The 19913-nt window shown below is 34.6% G+C and overlaps 2 long non-coding RNA genes and 1 pseudogene across 4 annotated transcripts; 2 read left to right on the top strand and 1 right to left on the bottom strand.

Moving 5' to 3' along the window:
• Positions 1-1894: 1894 nt before the first annotated feature.
• LOC148587542 (nucleolar complex-associated protein 3-like) lies at positions 1895-9353 on the top strand (annotated as a pseudogene). Its single transcript, XR_015911321.1, has 7 exons — positions 1895-1900; positions 2063-2242; positions 2325-2461; positions 4292-4619; positions 8039-8178; positions 8271-8368; positions 8662-9353. The product of XR_015911321.1 is annotated as a nucleolar complex-associated protein 3-like (transcript).
• Positions 9354-11180: 1827 nt separating this feature from the next.
• On the top strand, positions 11181-13301 carry LOC132166939 (uncharacterized). Its single transcript, XR_009438644.2, has 3 exons — positions 11181-11641; positions 12199-12273; positions 13074-13301. It is a non-coding gene; the product is annotated as an uncharacterized LOC132166939 (long non-coding RNA).
• A 5171-nt stretch (positions 13302-18472) lies between these two features.
• On the bottom strand, positions 18473-19906 carry LOC148587541 (uncharacterized). Of its 2 annotated transcripts, none has more exons than XR_015911516.1 (3): positions 19656-19892; positions 18937-18966; positions 18473-18761 (listed from the first exon to the last, which is right to left on the bottom strand). It is a non-coding gene; the product is annotated as an uncharacterized LOC148587541 (long non-coding RNA). The 2 variants fall into 2 exon arrangements; XR_015911515.1 differs by lacking the exon at positions 18473-18761 and having other exon boundaries at positions 18880-18966; positions 19656-19787; positions 19867-19906.
• Positions 19907-19913: the final 7 nt, after the last annotated feature.

The following is a 19913-nucleotide window of genomic DNA, read 5'->3' as shown; positions in this document are numbered from 1 at the left end:
CTGATCTGAATGTATAGATTCTTAAAAGAATGATTAATATTAGACGGGTGGGTTACTTGATGATATTAAGGTTTATTGGTTTCTTTAAAGTTTGATTCATTGGACAAGATTTCTGGTGAGAAATAGTACTTAAAACAACTACTGCTGCATAAGCAGGCAACTGAATAATTTTTGTGTGTATGTGGTCTAAAGAAACAAAGAAATTAAAGTTAAAATGTTATTAATGAAATTGAATTTTGTTAAACTTTTTTTGGTGAATAATAATTTATTGAAAAGTACACGAAAAATATACAAAAGAGGCAATTTAGTGGTTTCTCATTCTCAGTTTGAACTTGCTAATGGATTTGTCTACTACTTGGACAGGAAACACTGCTGTGCAACAATAAGTCTCTTTTTACCAATTAGGGAAAACATGGTGGTGAAGCTACTGTGGAGGCTGTAAGGTTGATTGCAGATCATGTGAAAGCTAATAATTGCCAGTTGCATCCTGATTTTGTTGAGGCACAAGTTTTCTTTTTCTTTTTTTTTTTAGTTTTAAATTGATTTGTAACTGATGCTTGTGCTTGAGTCAATCCTTTGTTTAGCTGATTTGAATTGGTTTTGCATTCACTGGATGTGAATTACTTGGGAAAGAAACTCTGGTTCATGCTCCAAATCGAGCTTTCTTTCCGGCTGTTGTATAGACAGATTATAGCTGCAAAGAGGTTTCCCTACATATACAATCAAAAGCTATACAAAATAGACTTATAACTGTTCATACCTTTGGTTGTTCTTCACTTAGAATCCATGATCAGCTATTAAGAAAGCATATTCTTGGGTTATAGAGTAGCTTATGCTTTTAAAGTCTTGGGTTGTATAGGTTCATTGAGATTTTTCTGCTCTTTGCTATTTATACTTTTATGTATTCATCACTGTTGATCTTTTGATTTCTTATTGATCTTGTGTATTGACTGAGCTGACGACTAGACGCACCTAGCATGTTTGGAAAGTGAGTTGGTTGCATACCAAATTAAGTTTTCTGCTTGGAAAAAGTTTTTATATTCGCACTCCAATTTAACAGAAGTAATTTGGAATAAATGCCCTGTCCTTCGAATAACGACTAATGACATGTATTCATTAGTTATTATTTTACATAATTTCGTAATCTGAAGTCAAGTTCTCTTCCATCTACCCAATGTAAATGCAAATAAGCTTTCTTAAAATGTTAGGTATCTTTCAAATAAGTTTTTCAGGATGCTAAGAATTATCTTGGATTTTGGTTTGTGGTTGGTTTTTCATGATCCGGCAAAGTTTTATATGCAAAGTGATTGAAGCCAAGGAAACATGCGAGCACAAGAAATTTATGTCTTTCTTATCGCTTGGTTTCTCTTTCTACTCCAAGTTTTTCTTGATTTTTCTTTTCAGTTATTTTAGTTCTTTCTTTATTTTTTCCTTCTTTTTTTTAGTTATTTCTTTTGAAAGAGAAATATGAGCAGTACATTACTGTATTTTTGATGCATGATTGTAAAAAGCTTGGTGTGTCCTAGGGGAGCTTGTAAACAGCTTACCATGGTTTCTGTCTCTAAAATATTTTCTCCATTGAAATCCCTTAAATATACCAAATTTGCTCAAAATTTTTGACTCATAGTACTGGATGCAAATATGCCAAGCAGTTTTTGAACCAATTATGTTCTAAAATTTTAATCTTTCGTACTAGGAAAACCCAGTCCTTTATATTCATCAGTCTAAAGCTTATATAGTAGTTGTCAATGTAAAAGTTGTGCTATGATGTGCAAAAGGACTTGCCAATGCTCTTTGGACAAAATGCTAGCTCCTTCCATAAAACAAGGGGTTGGGGTATCGTAGGTTCAATCCCATATAAGTGTATGAGTGTCTACCTATTGAAGAAAAAAAAATGGATGTACAAAAAGTCTCCTGCATATTAGTATCCCAATATGCTATAAATAATTGAAGTAGGATGTAAATCTAGAACCAAACTGTATATTAAAAAATTATTCTGCTTTGGATTACTTTCTTGCGTAACTTTTATCTCTGGTCGTTACTGTTTTAACTACTTTCTCAGGTTTTCTTGTCCTTGTCGTTTGATGATGATCTTGGGAGGCCTGAAAAACCAAATGAGGATAATAATAGAGTGAAAAACAAGAAAAATAGAAAAAGAAAGAATCTTGAGGAGTCAAGTCAATTGCAAGAAAGTGACAAAAAGAAAAGTAGGAAACAGTTGATGACAAAGATGAGAGAGGAGGTATTCCTTTATCCATAAGAAACATTACCTTCTTAATTTTTGTTCTTTCTGATTTAATTGTTCATTGTCATGCTTTATACAGGTTACTGCTGATTATAAGGCAGTTTCTTTTACCCCAGATGTGATGGAGCGGAGAAGGATGCAATCAGAGACACTTTTTGCTGTATTTGAGACACATTTTCGCATTTTGAAACATTCCATTCAGCAAACGGTTGCCAGGTGTGTTCCAATGTTATTACTAAAAATAGTGGAGCTTAATATGAATTCCCTAATCCAATATGGTCTGTCAATAAGAAGCTAGTTAGTTCATGTGCATAAATTGGAGCAAGTGGGAGTTGATCCACTCTCGATTGGGCTCAGAGTCTCAGAGTGGTTTTTAGGTCAACACTCCTGAATCCAATTGATGGGATTCAACTCTGCCTTATGCTTGCGAGTCAAGGCAACTGACCACCTGTCCAATTGTTTTGGTTATTATTTGTTGGATGTTTATATCTCAGAAATAGTTTATTTGCAATGGCTTTCATGTACACATCTTTTACATGTAATTGAATGCAAATGCACATAATATCGTGCTTGGGGATGCTCTTGATTCTTAAGTACACTGGAAATTGATGCTTAGGCCTGCTGTTGTCACTTTGGGTATAATTAGGTTTACATTTTTGTTGGTCCTGCTGGATTGTATGCTACTTTATGGTTATGTATGATATAGTCATAACTATGGTTTGTCAAAAAGAAGTTGTACTGTAGAAAGAGAAATGCTAGGGGTACTAAATCTTTTACTAACAGAGGCTTACTAACGTGATGTGTAACTCATTCATTGGTACTCGTTACATTTTTCTTAATTAATTATTTTGTTTTTTTCCAATGAATGAGCTACACATCATGTTAGTAAAAAATTTAGTACCTCTAGCATTTATCTTCTAAAAAACCCAATAGAAAGAAATTTTTTGTTGGTTTGGTTTTATTGAGTTTTGTATACTGATGCTTTGGCTCATGGTTAGGGATTTGGCATCATTATTTTTAGGGAAAAGTCCACATATCTTCCTCAAACTACCAAAAATTGTCAATGTTTCCTCAAATGGTGAAACTACCATAAAATAAAAACAAAAAATGCTAAAACTTCTAGAAAATCCCTAAAACTAAAAAATATATATAATCCAAGGGTTGGCCATATTTAAAAAAAATAAAAATAAAAAATAAAAAATTGTTTTGAAAAAAAATATATATCTTTTTGTTAGTCTGGGGGGGGACATTGATAATATTTTGGTAGTTTGGGGAGAACATTATCACAATTGAAAGTTTGTGGGAGACATTGTCAATTGGGTAGTAGTTTGAAAGAGGTACGTGGACTTACCCTTATTTTTAAGTTGTTTCTGGGTTGAATGAAGAGCAATCTGTGCCTGGATTTCAAACCACTTTTGTCCCAAACAAAGCCTGTTCTTATTATCATGCAATCAAAACCTGATTTGTTTGATATCATATTACTAATAGTGGGCAAGTCTGAATTTTCATTTTCCTTATACTGAGCTTTTGTATTACTGCTACTGATTTAGTTAATTCTTCATGTATTCTGTGGTATTGGTTTCTTAGTTGACATCATCCAAATTGTTTTATCAATAGGTAATTTTATGTTTTCTCTGTTACAGTCTTCCCAACTTCTTTACCTATAGGCAATTTGATGATTTGTTTGTTTGATTTTTTTGACAGCATAGACTTTCTTGTTGCTATATATGAATTCATTAGATTATGTGTTCTGTGTGAGAGCACCTAGGTTTGAAAATATTGGAGTCAGGACCCTGGTTCAATAGGGTGATTAATAATTTGGAAATAATGTCTGGAAGAGTACTCAACTTCGTTAAAATTGGATATGCAATGAATTGAGTCCTCATTTATACTCGATTGACCTAAGCCATAAGTGTTTTTTTTTTTTTTCTAGTGTTTTTGTTTCCCTTAAAAGGTTTATGTTCAGACAGATTTTTTTTGTTAAAGTTCGTATTGAATTTTATATGAATTAGACTAGCTAATATTCTCTCTTATTTTCTTCCTAAGCCATGGAGAAAATGGCAATCCAGTTTCTGGTGAATCTGGGTCCCACCCGCTGCTCGCACCATGTCTGAAAGGATTAGGAAAATTCTCGCATCAAATTGACTTAGATTTCATGGGCGATCTTATGAATTATCTAAAAAAAGCTTGCTTCTGGTGGTAGCAACCCTGGCAATTGTCAGAAAAATTTTAATTGCTTTACAGTATCTGAGGGCCTCCAATGCTGCATCGTTGCCTTTAAAGTGATGAAGAGCAATCTCGACGCCTTGAATGTTGATTTACAGGACTTTTTTGTTCAGCTTTACAATCTTATACTTGATTACAAGCCTGGAAGGTTAGTAGCAATCATGCCAACTCCATAGTGTTGCTTTGGATGCACATACTCTATACTGCTTGCTTTAAGAAAATGTTCTCTTTTTAAATAAAAACTTAAATGCTTAGCTGCGAAAGCTTTGTGATATGATCCTGCTTTAACGTATTACAATCTCTTTCTTGAGTTCTCAGCCCATATATTTTTTTAATCGGGCTTTTGTTTTAAATTCTTGAGAGATGTTTTTACACCTACTTATCTGAATAGCATTTAGTTCACTTTTCTGCACTATTGGTGAAAGAAATAATACATATTTCCCCCTCCCCCGTGTCAATTACTTATAAAGAGTAATGTTAGAAACTACACTTTGATTCCGTAACTATCTCACAATGTTGATGTAGCAGTCCCAACCAACCTTTTAAGTTTTTTATTTTTATTTTTAATAAGGACAGATTCAAGGGTTAGTTGAAACTGCTACAGTAGCATTGTGGGATAAAAATGCGATTTCTAACATTACTTAAAAAAAAAAAAAAAAAAAAAAACAGATCTATGACACCTATACATTCATGTGTACCATAGTATTGAAAAATGGAAACCGTCTTTTCTTTTTTTAAAGATTAATTGCAGCTATCAGCCCTAAGTTAAAAGGGTCATATGCAATGTTCCCTAAGCTATAAATTTTGCAATTAATTCCTTACTTTGAGATTTGTTTATAATATCTATGCCATTGTGCAAATCAGTGGGTTGAGGTGAGGTGAGGTCTTGTTTCTTTTCTTCTTCTTCATCATCATCATCATCATATTCTTCTATATATATATATTTTATAACTAAATCAATTTCATTAAAAAGTGCAGAGGGTCGCAACTCATGTACAGAGAGAGTATACATGATAGATCTTAGAAGGGAGAAAAAGAAACAAAAGTACAAAATTTTCATAAAACTAAAAAAGTGAAGAGTATTATATACTACCATCCATGCATAAATAGATCTAAACATGATGGATTTTAATTCTACCACGGAAATCTCACGATCTCTAAAGCTTCTTGTGTATCTCCAAATGCACCACATTAAGCACAAATGAGCCATCTTCCAAACTTTAATATTTTACGCCTTCCCACATGTTCTCTCCAACTATCCAACAATTACCTTTCTTGGCATAATCCACTCTACACCAAAGAATAGCACAACCCATAACTCTCATGCCACCTTACAATGAAAAAGATCTATGGATTTTCCTTTTCTCTTACACATACAACACTAGTCTACCACTATGACTTTCATCTTCCTCAAGTTATTCAAAGTTAAGATCCTCCCTAGATATGTAGTCCATAAAAAAAAATGCCTCTCAAATGAGCCTTACCTTTCCAAATACTCTTCCAAGGAAATGGGAAGCCTACAAGAATGGATAGCGCATGATAACTTTATACTTCCACCATTTGGAGGGGGTCCAACATATTTTATTCTTTGTCCCTTGTCGTAGCCTGATAAAGAACAAAAGACCAAAGAAATAAGTTACCAAATTCACCTTCAAATTTTGCACGGGTTTGGTAAATGATATATTCCATTGAGCCAAACCTCGTACATCATCCACATCTCTGAAGGGAACGAATTTTGATTAAATTTATCTTCGACCCTGAAATTGCTTCAAATGATAAGAAAAGGCAACTCAAGTGACAGAGATGTTCATGATTTGCCTCACAAAAGATCAAGGTATCGTTCGCAAACAAAAGATGAGATACTAGAAGTTTTGCATTAGTCCTCTACCCCACTGAAAACCTTGATGAAAGCCCCCTTTCCACGGTGATTGACATTCTACTCAAAATCCTCAATAACAATCACAAACAATAGCGGAGATAAAAGGATCCTGTCTCAATCCACAAAAACTTTGAAAAAGCCCAAAAGGAGATCCATTAACTAGAATTGAGACCACACTGTAGAAATACAATGAGCTATCCATGCTATCCATTTCTCCCCAAAGCCATATCTCTTCAACAAATACAACAAGAATTTCCAATGCACATAATCGTAGGCCTTCTCTAGGTCCAATTTACACAGAACACCAGGTTTCTTTGATCTACTTTGACCATCAAGACATTCATTTAGCTATCAAAATGGAGTCTAAAATTTGTCTCCCCCAAATAAATGCATTTTGCGACCTGGATATAATCTTCTCCAACACCGTTTTCAACCTATTCACAAGGACCTTAGAGATTAGTTTATAAATACCACCCACTGGACTAATAGGATGAAAATATTTAATACCCATGGCACCTGGTTTTGTGGGGATAACGGAAACAAAAGTTGCATTCAAGCTCTTTTCAAAATCCCCTTGGGGATGAAACTCCTTGAAAACATCCATAATATCATTTTTAATGACCTCCTAACAAGTCTGAAAAAATGCCATAGAAAATTCACCAGGGCTTGGACTTGGAGCCTTATCACACCATTCAATGCTCTCACCACCTTAAAAGCCTCTCTCTCAAAATCTCTCTCCAACCAAGAACCCTCATCAACTCCAATGGAAGCAACAGAAAGCCCAACCAGTTTTGGCCTCCAACTGATTGTTTTGAATATAGCTGATTGTAAAAATTCACAATATGCTCCCTTATTTCTATAGAGTCGGGGGACAAAGTTCCATTAACAACTAAAAAATCGACGATATTGTTTCTTCTAATGGAATTTGCCACACTGTAGAAGAATTAAGTGTTCTTATCTTCCTCGCTCAACCATAGAGCCCTTGACTTCTGCTGCAAACTCATTTCTTCTAAAGAATAAACCTCTCTTAACCCGTTAACATTCCTTTCTCAATCTTTCAGCTCCAGATAAGGGTCTTCCTTCTGCAATAATATCAAGATTGCGGATACCATCCAAAAGATAATTTTTCTGCTTTCCAACGTTGCCAAAAACATCTTCATTTCATTTTTTCAGATCCGTTTTCAAAGCACTCAACTTGTTTCTCAACTTATTTGCCAGAAAAAAACTAGGAGAACCTTGAAAAGAATAAGCCATCCACCACTTTTTCACCTGTTCCACAAAACCCTCGGACGACAACCACATATTTTCAAACTTAAAATACCTACTGCTCCTTACTGCAACACCACAATCAAGCACCACAGGGAAATGGTCCAATAAAAGTCTAGGAAATCATCTCTGACAAACATCAGGAAAGTGAGCATCCCAATCAGGCAATAGCAAAAACCTATCAATTCCTCTTTTACTTTTAATTATTATTGTATTATTATTGTAATTTTTTTAGTTGGGGGGAAGGAATACTCTTCTTTGAATGGGTAAGTTAGTTCGTGTGCTTTCTCTCATTCTTCTAGTTCCAATTTCTCATTCCTCTCTCTCTCTCTCTCAATAGCGGCCTCATGCAAGGGAGGTGCGCTGTACTAATGTATTTTTTTTTTCATTTCATTTTGTAATTTTAATTGTTCGTGGATCAGAGATCTGGGTGGGGTGTTAGCTGAAGCTCTTAAGACGATGTTGTGTGAAGATAGACAGCATGACATGCTAAAGGCTGCTGCATTTGTAAAACGTTTGGCCACATTTTCATTGTGCTTTGGATCTGCAGAGGCCATGGCTGGTATGTTGTTTACATCAGTTACCCAATTCATTATCAAATACCTTGTGCTATTCTTCTGTATTGCTAACTGATTCTGCTTTGAAACTTTGCAGCATTGGTTACATCGAAGCATCTTCTTCAGAAGAATGTGAAATGCCGGAATCTCTTGGAAAATGATGCTGGAGGTGGTTCGGTTTCAGGTACCATTGCGGTAAGTTCTTGCCTACTCATGCTTAGATAGAAGATACAAATTTCGTGTTTGTTAATTCAGAACCTTTGCTTCATGTTTAGTGTTTTTTTTTTTTTTTTCATTTGCTACATCTACTTTATCTGTTGACTGACATATATGGACTACTTGTGCCTGCTCAAGAATTGTTGCAGACTTCCATGTTATGGTGGCAAAAGTACCGTTTTGCATGTAGGGGTCGTGTTAGTTTTCCCTTTGACATATCAATAACCAAAATCTGAAATTTCCTCTCTTTTCTATCTATATTTAATGTGCAGAAATATCAGCCATATGCCTCAGACCCCAATTTAAGTGGTGCTCTTGCTTCAGTCCTTTGGGAACTCGATCTTCTCTCTAAGCATTATCACCCCGCTGTCTCGACACTGGCTTCAAGCATTTCAAGCATGACCAGTGCTAACAACCAAGTTTTTCTCTCCACTGTTTCTCCTCAACAAGCTTTTCTGGATTTGTCACTTGAAAGAGAGTCCTTCACCCCGCAGAGTCACAGCATGAAACTGAATAACAAGAGGAAAAGAGGAAGTGGGTCTTCCACATCAGCCATTACCGACCCTGCTCCGGATACAGATCCAATCGATGAAGATAAGGTGAGGAAGAAACTCTCTACACATTTCATGCTTCTTCGTGACATTAAGGAGAATGAAAGATTGAGGGCTGAGTTAGATCGTACTACATCATACCTACAGCTATATGAAGAACATAAGCAGCAAAAGAAAAAATCTAGGAAAAAAACAATACAAGTCTGAAAAACTGTTGGCCATTTTGTAATATTTGTGGCCTCCAAAAATTTTGGGAACTTCTGTAATTTATATTTTGCTATTTTACGTCGCCTTTTTTTTTTTTTTGGATCCCCTTTCCCTATTTGCGAGTTCTTACAGTTGTTATTTTTATAGTTTAGCAGGCAGAACTTATATTCGTTGTTGTTATATCACAAGTTTTTTTCTTTTGTATTTTTTTTTTTTTTTTTAATAGTTACTAAAAAATCTGATACTGGAGGTTGAAATCGGAAAATGGCAAACCTGTGACCATTTATACCTTCGCAAGACAAACTTTTCTCATTATATGTACTTTTGTGAGGTACATATGGAAATTGTATCAGCTTATTTTATTTATTTATTTTTACATTTATAACTATGTGAACCTTAGTGCTTAGAGGAAATTAGTGAATAGAAAGTTGTTCAAAATAAGCCGAGCTTGAGTGAGCTACCCATGTTTGGGTTCGGCTCGTTTAAATTTTATTCGAGCCGAGCTTAAGGACGAACCGAAAAATCAAGCTTGAGCTCATAATAAGTTGAGCCAGCTCGCAAGCTAACTTGTATATTTAATTTTATTTAATTTTTTTTTATTATAAATTTAAACTTCAAGTACTCTTAAACGGTTCAAGAAGCCTGTTTGCATATGAGCATTTACTTAGCCTAGCTAGCAAAGTATGGAGCGTAAGGCAATACAGCAAGACAAGAGAAAGGATATGCATCATTTTATAATAAAATGATGCTATTAAAAGAAAAAATAATCAATTTTTAATATTAATATGAGCAACTATGTGAAGAGTAACCAATTCGAGCCTTATACAAGCTACTCACGAGCCTAACCAAGTCGAGTTGAGCTTGCTTCGTTTAATATTTAAGCTAATATTTGTGTTTACGAAATGCCTCATTTAATAATTGAGTCGAGTTTATACGAGCCGAGCCCGAGCTCACTCATAAGAGCTTCGCTCACTTAACACTCATAAGGACCTCATTTGATCCACCATGAGACTCTTGCTATTATCCCAGCACCAAACATGAACATTCTTGGAGGGTCTTCTCATACTTTTGTTGCTCAATCCAATTCCATGGCCTTAACTGAGGTATGCATTTCTTTTAATCGCTTCTCTAGTTTAATTATGTTAACTTTCCTTGTATAGGCTAATTTAATACATTTTGAATATTATGGAGCTCTATCGCAAATTGTTGTTAGTTTGAAAGGTTTTTTTTATATTTTTTCCTAACTTTTACAATTTAATTTTCTTTTTGAAAAGTAGGTATGCAGTTCAAATTTCGCCTACTTGCTTCTCCCAAAAAAATAAGAGAATAACTTTAATAAAATTGTGGCACAAATTAACCCCTTTGTGCCCACCAATCAATAAGTGACACCTAAGCATGAAATACATTAAGAAAAACAAACACAACCACCTAATTATATAAGGTCAATTTTTTTAAAAAAAAAAAATTAGAGGGTGGCTACAAAACAAGTGTAGCCACCCCTAGGGGCGGAGGGTGGCAGCAAGCCGCCCCCACCTCCCTTTGGGGTGGCTCGCTAGCCACCCCCTCTCCCACTTGGGGTGGCTGGCAGCCACCCCTTCTATTTATTTTTTTATTTTATAAAAAAAACTTAATTAATTTTTTAAGTTTTTTTTGCTCATATTTGGTATGACGGGGTTGTGTTTTTATGATAAGCTGAGGGTTTAGAATGATGGCCTTAGGTGTCACCTCATGATTGGTGAGCACAAAGAAGAGAACCTTTGCGGTGAAATTTAGGGGCTGTATTTTTTGTAGGAATGATACAGCTTCAACTTGGGGCCAATTTTTTTCTTATTTCTTAAATTAAAAAAATAAGAAAAAAGTTTTTGAAGCTAAATACAGTTTTTATTTTTTAAAAAAAAATACAAAAAAAAAGGAATAATAAAAATAAAAATTATTGTTTCAGAAATTTTTTTATTTTTAATTTTGTTATTTTTTTAAAAAATTAAAAAATAGGGCAAAATAGTTGTGACTTCACCTTTTCCATTTTTTTTTAACGCCCGCCCCGATCCGCCCCTCAGCAAATAAAAGGAAAACCCTAGATCTAGGGTTTTAAAACCCTAGTTCTAATCTCTCGCAGTCTCACTCTCGCCGCCACCTCTCTCACTCTCGCAAGTCTCGCCGCTCCTCCTTCTCTCTAAGTTGCTCCCTCTCTCTCTTGCTGCTCCGCCGCTGCGTGCGAGAATCACAGAATCTGGGCTTATGTTTGCCACTTGAAAGCTTTTCACTGTTCAATCTCCCCCTTCCAGTCTCATAGACCCAGAACACCTCCATACCTTTCATCGGACTGAGATTGGGACCGACTTGGGGAAGCTTTGAAACCACATTCATCTGAATCGCTTTCGTTTGTCTCTGGAATCATCATCGATCGTTGAAAAGCCTAAACAATCATCTAGTCGCATTTGCCCAACAAATTCTCAAACTGCAAAGCTCTCCGATCCTACTCCTCCCACTGCAAGTAAGCCTATTCTCTCTCTCTCTCTCTTTACGATCCGTTTGCTTTCTGAGAAAATGCAAGAGAAAATTTTGATGCTTTGAATTCTCAAAACCCTACCCGACCCGCCCAACCCGGCGGATAGGGTTCACTGTATTCGGGTTGCGGGTAGCATTTTACGAACCCTCTGGGTTTGGGTCGGGTAGCCGAAAAGGCCAAAACCCGCCCGAACCAAACCGTGCACGCCCAACCCGCTCCACCTGCCCCGCCCCGATTCGCACGATTTTTGCGGAAACGGGATGGATTGTGGGGCGGGTTGCGGGTAAAAATATTTTGGGCAAGCGGGTACCCGCCCCGCAAAACCCAAAACCGGCAGATAGGGTTCACTGTATTCACGTTGCGGGTAGCATTGTTCAAACCCGCTGGGTTCGGGTTGGGTAGCCGAAAACAAGAAAAAGAATTTTAGTTTTGATCAAAGCATATGTTGGGTTATATTTTTGGTCTTGTTTTTCGGTCTGATTAATATTTGTATAAGCATTAAATTCATGGGATCTAACAAGAGTTGATTTGTGCATGCACAGGCACTGCCAACACCAAACATGAACATTGGAGGTTCTTCTCGGGTTGCTCAATCCAATTCCATGGCCTTAACTGAGGTATGCATTTCTTTTAATCGTAATTATGCCAACTTTCCCTTGCTTGCTTTGTATCCTGTATTTGCATTGTATCAATTATGTCAACTTTCCCTTGCTTGCTTTGTATCCTGTATGTGTGTTATTTGTTTTTGTTCTTGCTTGTGATTTGCCTTTTAAGTAGGGGTTTCAAAAATTACTAGGAAACCGGAACCGGGTTTATATTTAATAATATATATATACCGGAACCGGGTTTATATTTTTTTTATATATATTAAAAACATTGATTTTTTTAGGATTTTTTTAGCTTTTTTAGGTTATTTTTTAATTATTTGGAATAATCACAACAAAGCTTCTTTAATTTAGACTAATATATTTTTTTTTAAAATGAGCCAACTTATGAAAAAAATGGACTTATTTTAGGTATTGGGCCTAAAATAAGCCCAAAAACCAATTTTTTTAAAAAACCGGTTATTGGACCGGGTAAAACCGGAATCGGCCGGTAACTGGGACCCCGGTTAACCGGGGTTCCGGTTCCCAAAAATAGAGAACCAGGGTACCCCGGTTCTAGTTCCCGGTTTTGGCCAAAAACCGAGAAACCGGACCGGGTTGACACCCATACTTTTAAGGTTTCAAGAGTTCCATTTCTATTTAAGTCTAAGCATGTCGTGTCTTCAAAGTTGCACATCGGCATAGCCCACATCATCAATCATCAAACAGTCGTATAAAAGTTTAATAAATTATTTATTCAGAACCTTGGTCGTCAGTATCTAGTGGTCATAACTCTTACCAAAATAAAAACTAAATTATAAATTATTTTGCAGTGAAGCGACATCAGCAGGTGCCAGCTGTACATGGAGGGATTGCCTTGAAGTCTTGAAATTGATTCTACTGGAATCTAATTTTATGTAAATGTGTATATATATATATTTATTTATATATTACTTTATCTTTTTAGTTATTATTTATGTTCCTCTAAATGTTCTCAAAAATAATTCTAAAGTTATTTGGTGGACATTACTTGTAATTTCTTTTTGAGATTCTATGAATTCTGGTAAATATTATATGTTTAAATGTTTTTTTTCTTCCTATGATTGTTGAGCTTAAACAACTTGGGCATACAAGATGGTGTCTTAAATTCTGACTGTCAAAACAAAGATGTCGAAATCCAGCCATCAAGTTGAATCGAGCGCGTCTTTTTCATTTCAGTCAGGTCGGGTCAGGTTTCCAGGTTTTTCTATTCCTGAGCGCGCGCACATTACATATACATAGAAGGGGCTGCTATTGGGCCTTTTTTTTGTCCAAATTTGACGAGCTATTGGGCCTCTTTTTGATTGGCTTTGTTTTTATTTTTTTTTGAAACCCTTCAATCTTTTCCCTGGCCTCTTCCTGTAAAATTATGGCCTATTTAGTTAGTTTCCCATAAGTCTTTTTTAATCATGAGTTCTACTTTGCTCATTCACTTTTGGGATCTCCTTAAGGAGGGTTGTGTAAATTACCACCTCACCTGACTCGACTAAAGGTTTCGACAAAATTGATTGGAATATTAAGTGTTTGGCACTTTAAAGAAGTTTGGTATTTTCCACAATTAGTCGTCACCAAATATGGCGACAATGCGAGATATCGCACCTCTATACCCAATTGAAGCCATGTTTGGTTGCAAGGGTGTAAAATCTAACACCTCCAATTCTAATGGCCACTAAGGGTCTATTTGGAATTGCGGTTTCAATAAGTGCGATTTTAAAAATAACGTTTTTGAAATTGCTACTTTTTAAAATCGTAAAGGCGTTCGGTAAAATAGGTTAAAAAATACATTTTTTATTAAATATTTGTTATGCGAATTCATGATTTTGGTTTAAATTTGTATTTTTCCAAATAAGCACTCCGTAGCCTGCTTATTGAAATTGCAAATTTTTTTTCCAATTTTAAATTAAGTGCTTTTTAAATCGCAGTGTTAAACGTTTTACGTTCTGCAATATCTTTTAAAACGCAGATTATTCTTGCGAAATCGCAATCTTAAACGCACCCTAAATCTTTTAGAGATTTGGACGCGTGTGCAATATCTTGTACCTCTGACGCTACACTATTAACACCAACCAATAGACCTGAAACTAAATTGACAATTGACGGTCTCAGCTCGATTTAGCACCCCTTGAAGCATCTATTTTGTTTTTGATACAAAATCTCTCTTCAAATTTTATTCAGTCATAAGTTAGATAGGTGGAATTTTTGACCTGTTTAGGTCAACGCCCATACATACTCTCAAGTTTTGCTTAAAAAAAAAATTAAACACATCGTTTTAATTTAAACATGTAATTGTTACAACTCTAAGCACCTTGTAATCTTTTTCCATGCTCTACTCTCCTACTCTCCTTTAGCCAAACTAAGAGAGTAGACTCTCTTTTCCTTGTTTGTTTTTCTCTATTTTTTTTTTTCTTTCAAATTCATATTGATGATTTTTTATGGGCACATCAAACAGCTTCTATAATTTTTATTTTCTTCTTACACATTTTATATTTTAGTACGAACACTTTTATTTATTTTTTGATTATTCTTTTAATGGTGGCCAACTTGTCAACAAATCCTTATAATAGGACTAGAGAAGGGAGCTACATGAGATATAAAATGCTCGCTCTACTAGGATTGTAATGATCAATTATTATATATATAATTGATTGTTACATCAAATAAACTTACGCATTGTAGTTATGTCTACTAATTTCTTAGGATTGAGAATCTTTGCAATTTGTAAATGTGACAAATATATTCATAAGACAATATTTGAAGAACTGCCATGCATTTCAATTGTGATATATTCATGACTTAGTTATTATGTTTGTGGTTTAGATCTTATATGCTTGATTCATGTTGAACTTATTTCTCTTCTATATTAACCCTTGTAATATAATTGTGTGTGCATGTGTTTCGAGCAATATTTGTAGTTTTCCTTTTTTTTTTTTTTTTTTGCTCTATATTACCTTATCTCACAAGTAATAATTTGAAAGGTTTCAAGCTGAATAATGTGAAAAAAATAAGCTAAATCATGCCTAATTTGTTTTTTGTTTTTAGGAAATATTTGAGCCCAATTATGACAACACAGCTTGGCCAACCATCCCAAAGAAAGTTCAAGAGTGGAGCAACCTCCAAAGGAAGAAGCACCATGCTAAGAGAACCAATAAGAGGGTTTTTCCCCTAAGTCTCAACCACCAACAAGGAAGTGGCCTTCCTACTCCACTTGGATCCATGTGCAAATGGAAAAAACCAGATTTTGGATGGACAAAATTAAACACTGATGGATCTATAACTCCAAAAAGATCTGGGTTTGGTGGATTGCTTCGAGATCATATGGGTGACCCGATATGTGCTTTTGCCTCTAATGCACATGGAGATGACATATTCTTGGTCGAACTATGGGCTATAGAGAGTGGTCTTCGTCTTGCTTTGGATATGAGCATTAAGGTAATATGGGTCGAGTCTGATTCGCTAAGTGCTGTGAAGACCATTAACAACGACCAACCGTTTAGTCAAAAGGCTGCTAGTTGCTTGAAGGACATTTGGGAGCTTTTAAGGAAGTTTGAGAAGTACAAGGTTTCTCATGCATGGCGTGAAACGAATAGAGCAGCTGATCATCTTGCAAAGATGGTTCTTTTCGAAAGTGAGTATAAGGTTTTATTTCCTTCTGATTTTCCCATAGGCCTTTGCAAGATCATCAAGGACGATATAGAAGGAAAAATCTATTGTAGAGGATCCAATGAAGTTTTGTGGTGGAAACCAAAATTGTGATTGCTCAAAACACTCGGTTTGGATACAGGTAATCTTCTTGACTTATAGTAATTGTTTATGATTTAAATTTTTTGGTTTATTTTTTTTTAAAAAAAAAAATATTATTTTTTGATATTTTTGTGAAAATGACTATTAGATGTTTTTTAAATTTTTAGAAAACCCATTTATATTTTTATCAAATTTTGGACGGGACACAAATTTTTATTTTTATTTTTTTATTATTCATACTTTTAGAGATTAAAAATGATTTTTAAATTTTTAATTGGGTTGTTGGGGATCCACTCAATTTGCCTTTACATGGAAGCTAACTAGGTAATCAAAGGAAAACAATCTAAATTTCTTTTCCGTGGAAACTACATCTAAATAGCTATTTGTGTGATACATTTGTTAAATTACACTCTGCAAAAAAATTCACACCTTATTAGGATCCATGCTACTACATTGAGCAAGAACCTCTCCCATAAAAATGGATATACCCCTCAGGTACGAATTATATACTTATTTTTTACTTTTCACGATCTTTATTCAATTTTTTAATAAAGCCTTTTACTGACTTAAGCATCGGAGTGTCCTTGGTCCTCCCGAGGACCGGTGGACATTAGGTGACTATTTTCTCTATTTTGCAGGTGACCCACTACCAGTCTGGCCGTCCAAAATAGGTGATTATTTTGTCTATTTTTAATGGGGTTATTGGGGATCATGGAGTTTTACTTAAATTTGGGGGATAAACAATTCTTTTTTTATTTTTTTAAGAAAATAGTAGCACTTCATATTGTAAATTCTTATCACTTCACATTTTTTTCTTTTTTTTGAAATGATAATATCTTATCACTTCACTTGTCTCCAACATTTGTAAATGTAGTCCCCAAGAGGTAGCTCAATCGACTGGAACCACGCCTCATGAAGCGAAAGTCACTAGTTTGAATCTCCCTCACCCTTCTTGTGCAGACATGTCAAAAAAAGAAAAGAAAAAAACTTTTGTAACTGTATAGTAGCATTTTGTGTTTGGAATGTAAAGTGATAAATTTGTTTCATAAATAAAATTTTATTAGTCTTTTTACGCCAAAAAAGTAGGCTTTTATAGCGTATCAAATAGGGTATGCATGGTGTAAATAAATGTTATCAAATCTTATTTGTATATATTTGCTGCTTTAAAGCAATGCTCATTTACTAGTACTTTGGCTTTTGATTTGTCCATGTACGCCAAGCTCTCAAGATACCGGCCTTGTGAAGTTAGCATATATCTTTCCATTGTAAACCTATTTTTTTTGGGCTCAAAATGATAGAAGAATTGCAATAACATGAGGAATATTGATCCTATTGCTTTTTTTAAAATGTTTTAATCATCCTCACAACTTATAATTCTTTAGCAACTAATTAAATCAACTTATTTTCTCCAAAAGGTATTAAAAGGGGGAGTTACCCAATGCAATCACATCCTCTAGAGAAAAATGCCATAATTACACGGATTATATAATTAACATTTGATCAAATTGCTCTTTTTTAAGGTTTAGAAGTTATCAAACCACTGCCTAAGGTTCACACTCATATCAAATAACTTGTTCTATTTTCATGAGAAATAATTGGTGTCAAAATTTTTGTCCATATTTTTCCAATATCATCTTCAAAATCAACCATTAAATTTGTGGACTTATGTGGATCCTACATAAGTCGATTATAGATTTCACAAATCTAATGGTTGATCTATTAAATTTGTAATAGAATATAGGAAAAATATGGGCAAATTATTAAGACTAATTATTTCTCTATTTGCATTCTATTAAACTTTTAGCAATGATGACATATCATGTCCAATAAAATGAAGACGTGTTTTAGGTCCGTTCAAAATAACCCACATGAAAACACAGACAAATAAGCTAAAACTTAAAAAGATTAAACAAATAAATAAATTAATTAAATAAAATAAAAAGGCGGAGTTGTGGAAGAGTAGAGGGGGCAAGTCTCATGAAAAAGATTTAAGATGTGCCACTCTTAAACAAGTTCCCACCATGCTTCTCTCTCTCTCCTTTAATCTCTTTTCTTCTCCTGTGCATGGGCAAAAAAGTACCACTTCTTAACGTTACTAGACTTCAGCATTGCTTTAATTGGGTTGTTGGTGATTGTTCTATTATTTGTGAATAAGTGATTGAAGCAAAAACTTCATCATAGTTTTAGCTTTAGTTTAAATCTTGGGAGGTGGAAGAAAGCTCAAGAATGGCCGAGCTAGTTTGGCAATTGGGGAAAAGAAGGCTCAATGTTGAGCGCCTATATTACATAATAATCATGAGTGCACAAAAAAAAAAAAAAAAACATATTCATGGCTATTTATGTAGGCGGGGGGCTGTTTGCTATAGATCCTAAAATCAGGGGTTGAAGCACAGATTTCGCACGAGAAAGACTTCACTGGTTAAAAACCTAGTTTTCATCTTGGACTACAAGAAGCATCAACCTCTATGTTTATTCTCTAACATAAAGATAGGGATTAAATGCTGCAGCTTAAGTAATATGACACATTTAGTGCATGACTTTTGCAAAAACATTGAAAGCACTCCTAGCTATTTTGTTGAAGAATCTGGTGTAGTAAACATGCAAATAACAAAACTCACTTGGCAACTTTCTCTGGTGTGACATATAACAGCCTGACAATAATCAGAACTTAGTTCTCTCAGAATCAACTGTTGTTCTGCCCACTCCATATTGGCACTTAAGTAAGCAGCAGGTTTGTTTGCCTATAATTCAACTCAAAAGCAAACATAAATGTTTTTTGTTAAATAAGCAGACCATAAATGCTTCAAATGAAAGTAAAGGCTATAAAAGTCAGCAATAAAGCAAACATAACTTGTTATAGATGCATTATCTGATCTTGGATAAGTGACACGTGGGAAGAAATTACCAACATTATACCTAGACAAATAAGAGCACTAGAGCAGAGAGCTGCAAGATAACAAAATTCAAAAGTGTCAACTCCTATAATGTAAACCACAGACAATTTAATTTCCTGATATTACAAACATAAAAAAAGGAAAAACTTCACTTACTATCCTGATCTTTCATCACCTTTACAATTATAACCTTAAACTTTAAAAGTGCCAATTTAGGATAACCAACTGTCAGAAGTTTGCAATATCAATCCTCCCGTTAAAATTCAGTATTAAATCAAACAGTTAATGAGTAAAATTCCCAAAATACCCTTAAGATATTTATAAATTATAAAAATAGCTTGAATTTGGACATGGATATTTTGGGAATTTCACTTTTTTCTTTAGGATTTAACCCTGAATTTGGATGGGAGGGTTGATATTGCGAACTTCTAAAAAATGGTTGTCTTAAATTGACACTTTTTTAACTTTAAGAGTATGATTGCAAAAGTAATAAAAGATTAAGGGTGGTAATTGAAGTTTTTCCAAAACGAGTAATGAAACTAAAAATCTTGCACCTAAGAAAAGGAAAAAAAGAATTCCCACAAAATCAATGATGTAATTGACCATACAAGAGTAAACCATACACTATGAATAACTGAAAACTACGATGGCAAAACCATAAAACATGTTCTGATAATGAAACTAGTAGACAGTGTATTAATTAAAAATCATAACTCATAAGAGCTTTTCAAAAAAAATTACCTGATATGTAACTCTTTACCCCTCAAGTTGGTATTAAAACAAAAACATCATAACCCCAATCATTGTAGCATTAATGACCTATCTTTGGTTGGGGCGAAATGAGTGGTTCCCAAATACTTTCTTGTTATTGGCCTGAAAGTGGAAGTAGGCAAACAACAATCAGGATGACATCTATGAAAATAAGAAACTTGACAGTAATTCAGATGAGCACCTCCAGCTCCTTTGTCCAAGGGAAGTTCCCACTACTATACTTCTAGT

This window comes from Corylus avellana, chromosome 2 (genome assembly GCF_965113065.1).
Source record: "Corylus avellana chromosome 2, dhCorAvel1.hap1.2, whole genome shotgun sequence".
In the NCBI taxonomy this organism is placed as follows: Eukaryota; Viridiplantae; Streptophyta; class Magnoliopsida; order Fagales; family Betulaceae; genus Corylus; species Corylus avellana.
The sequence above is the reverse complement of the archived record's forward strand: the minus strand, read 5'-3'. Positions and strand labels throughout refer to the sequence as shown.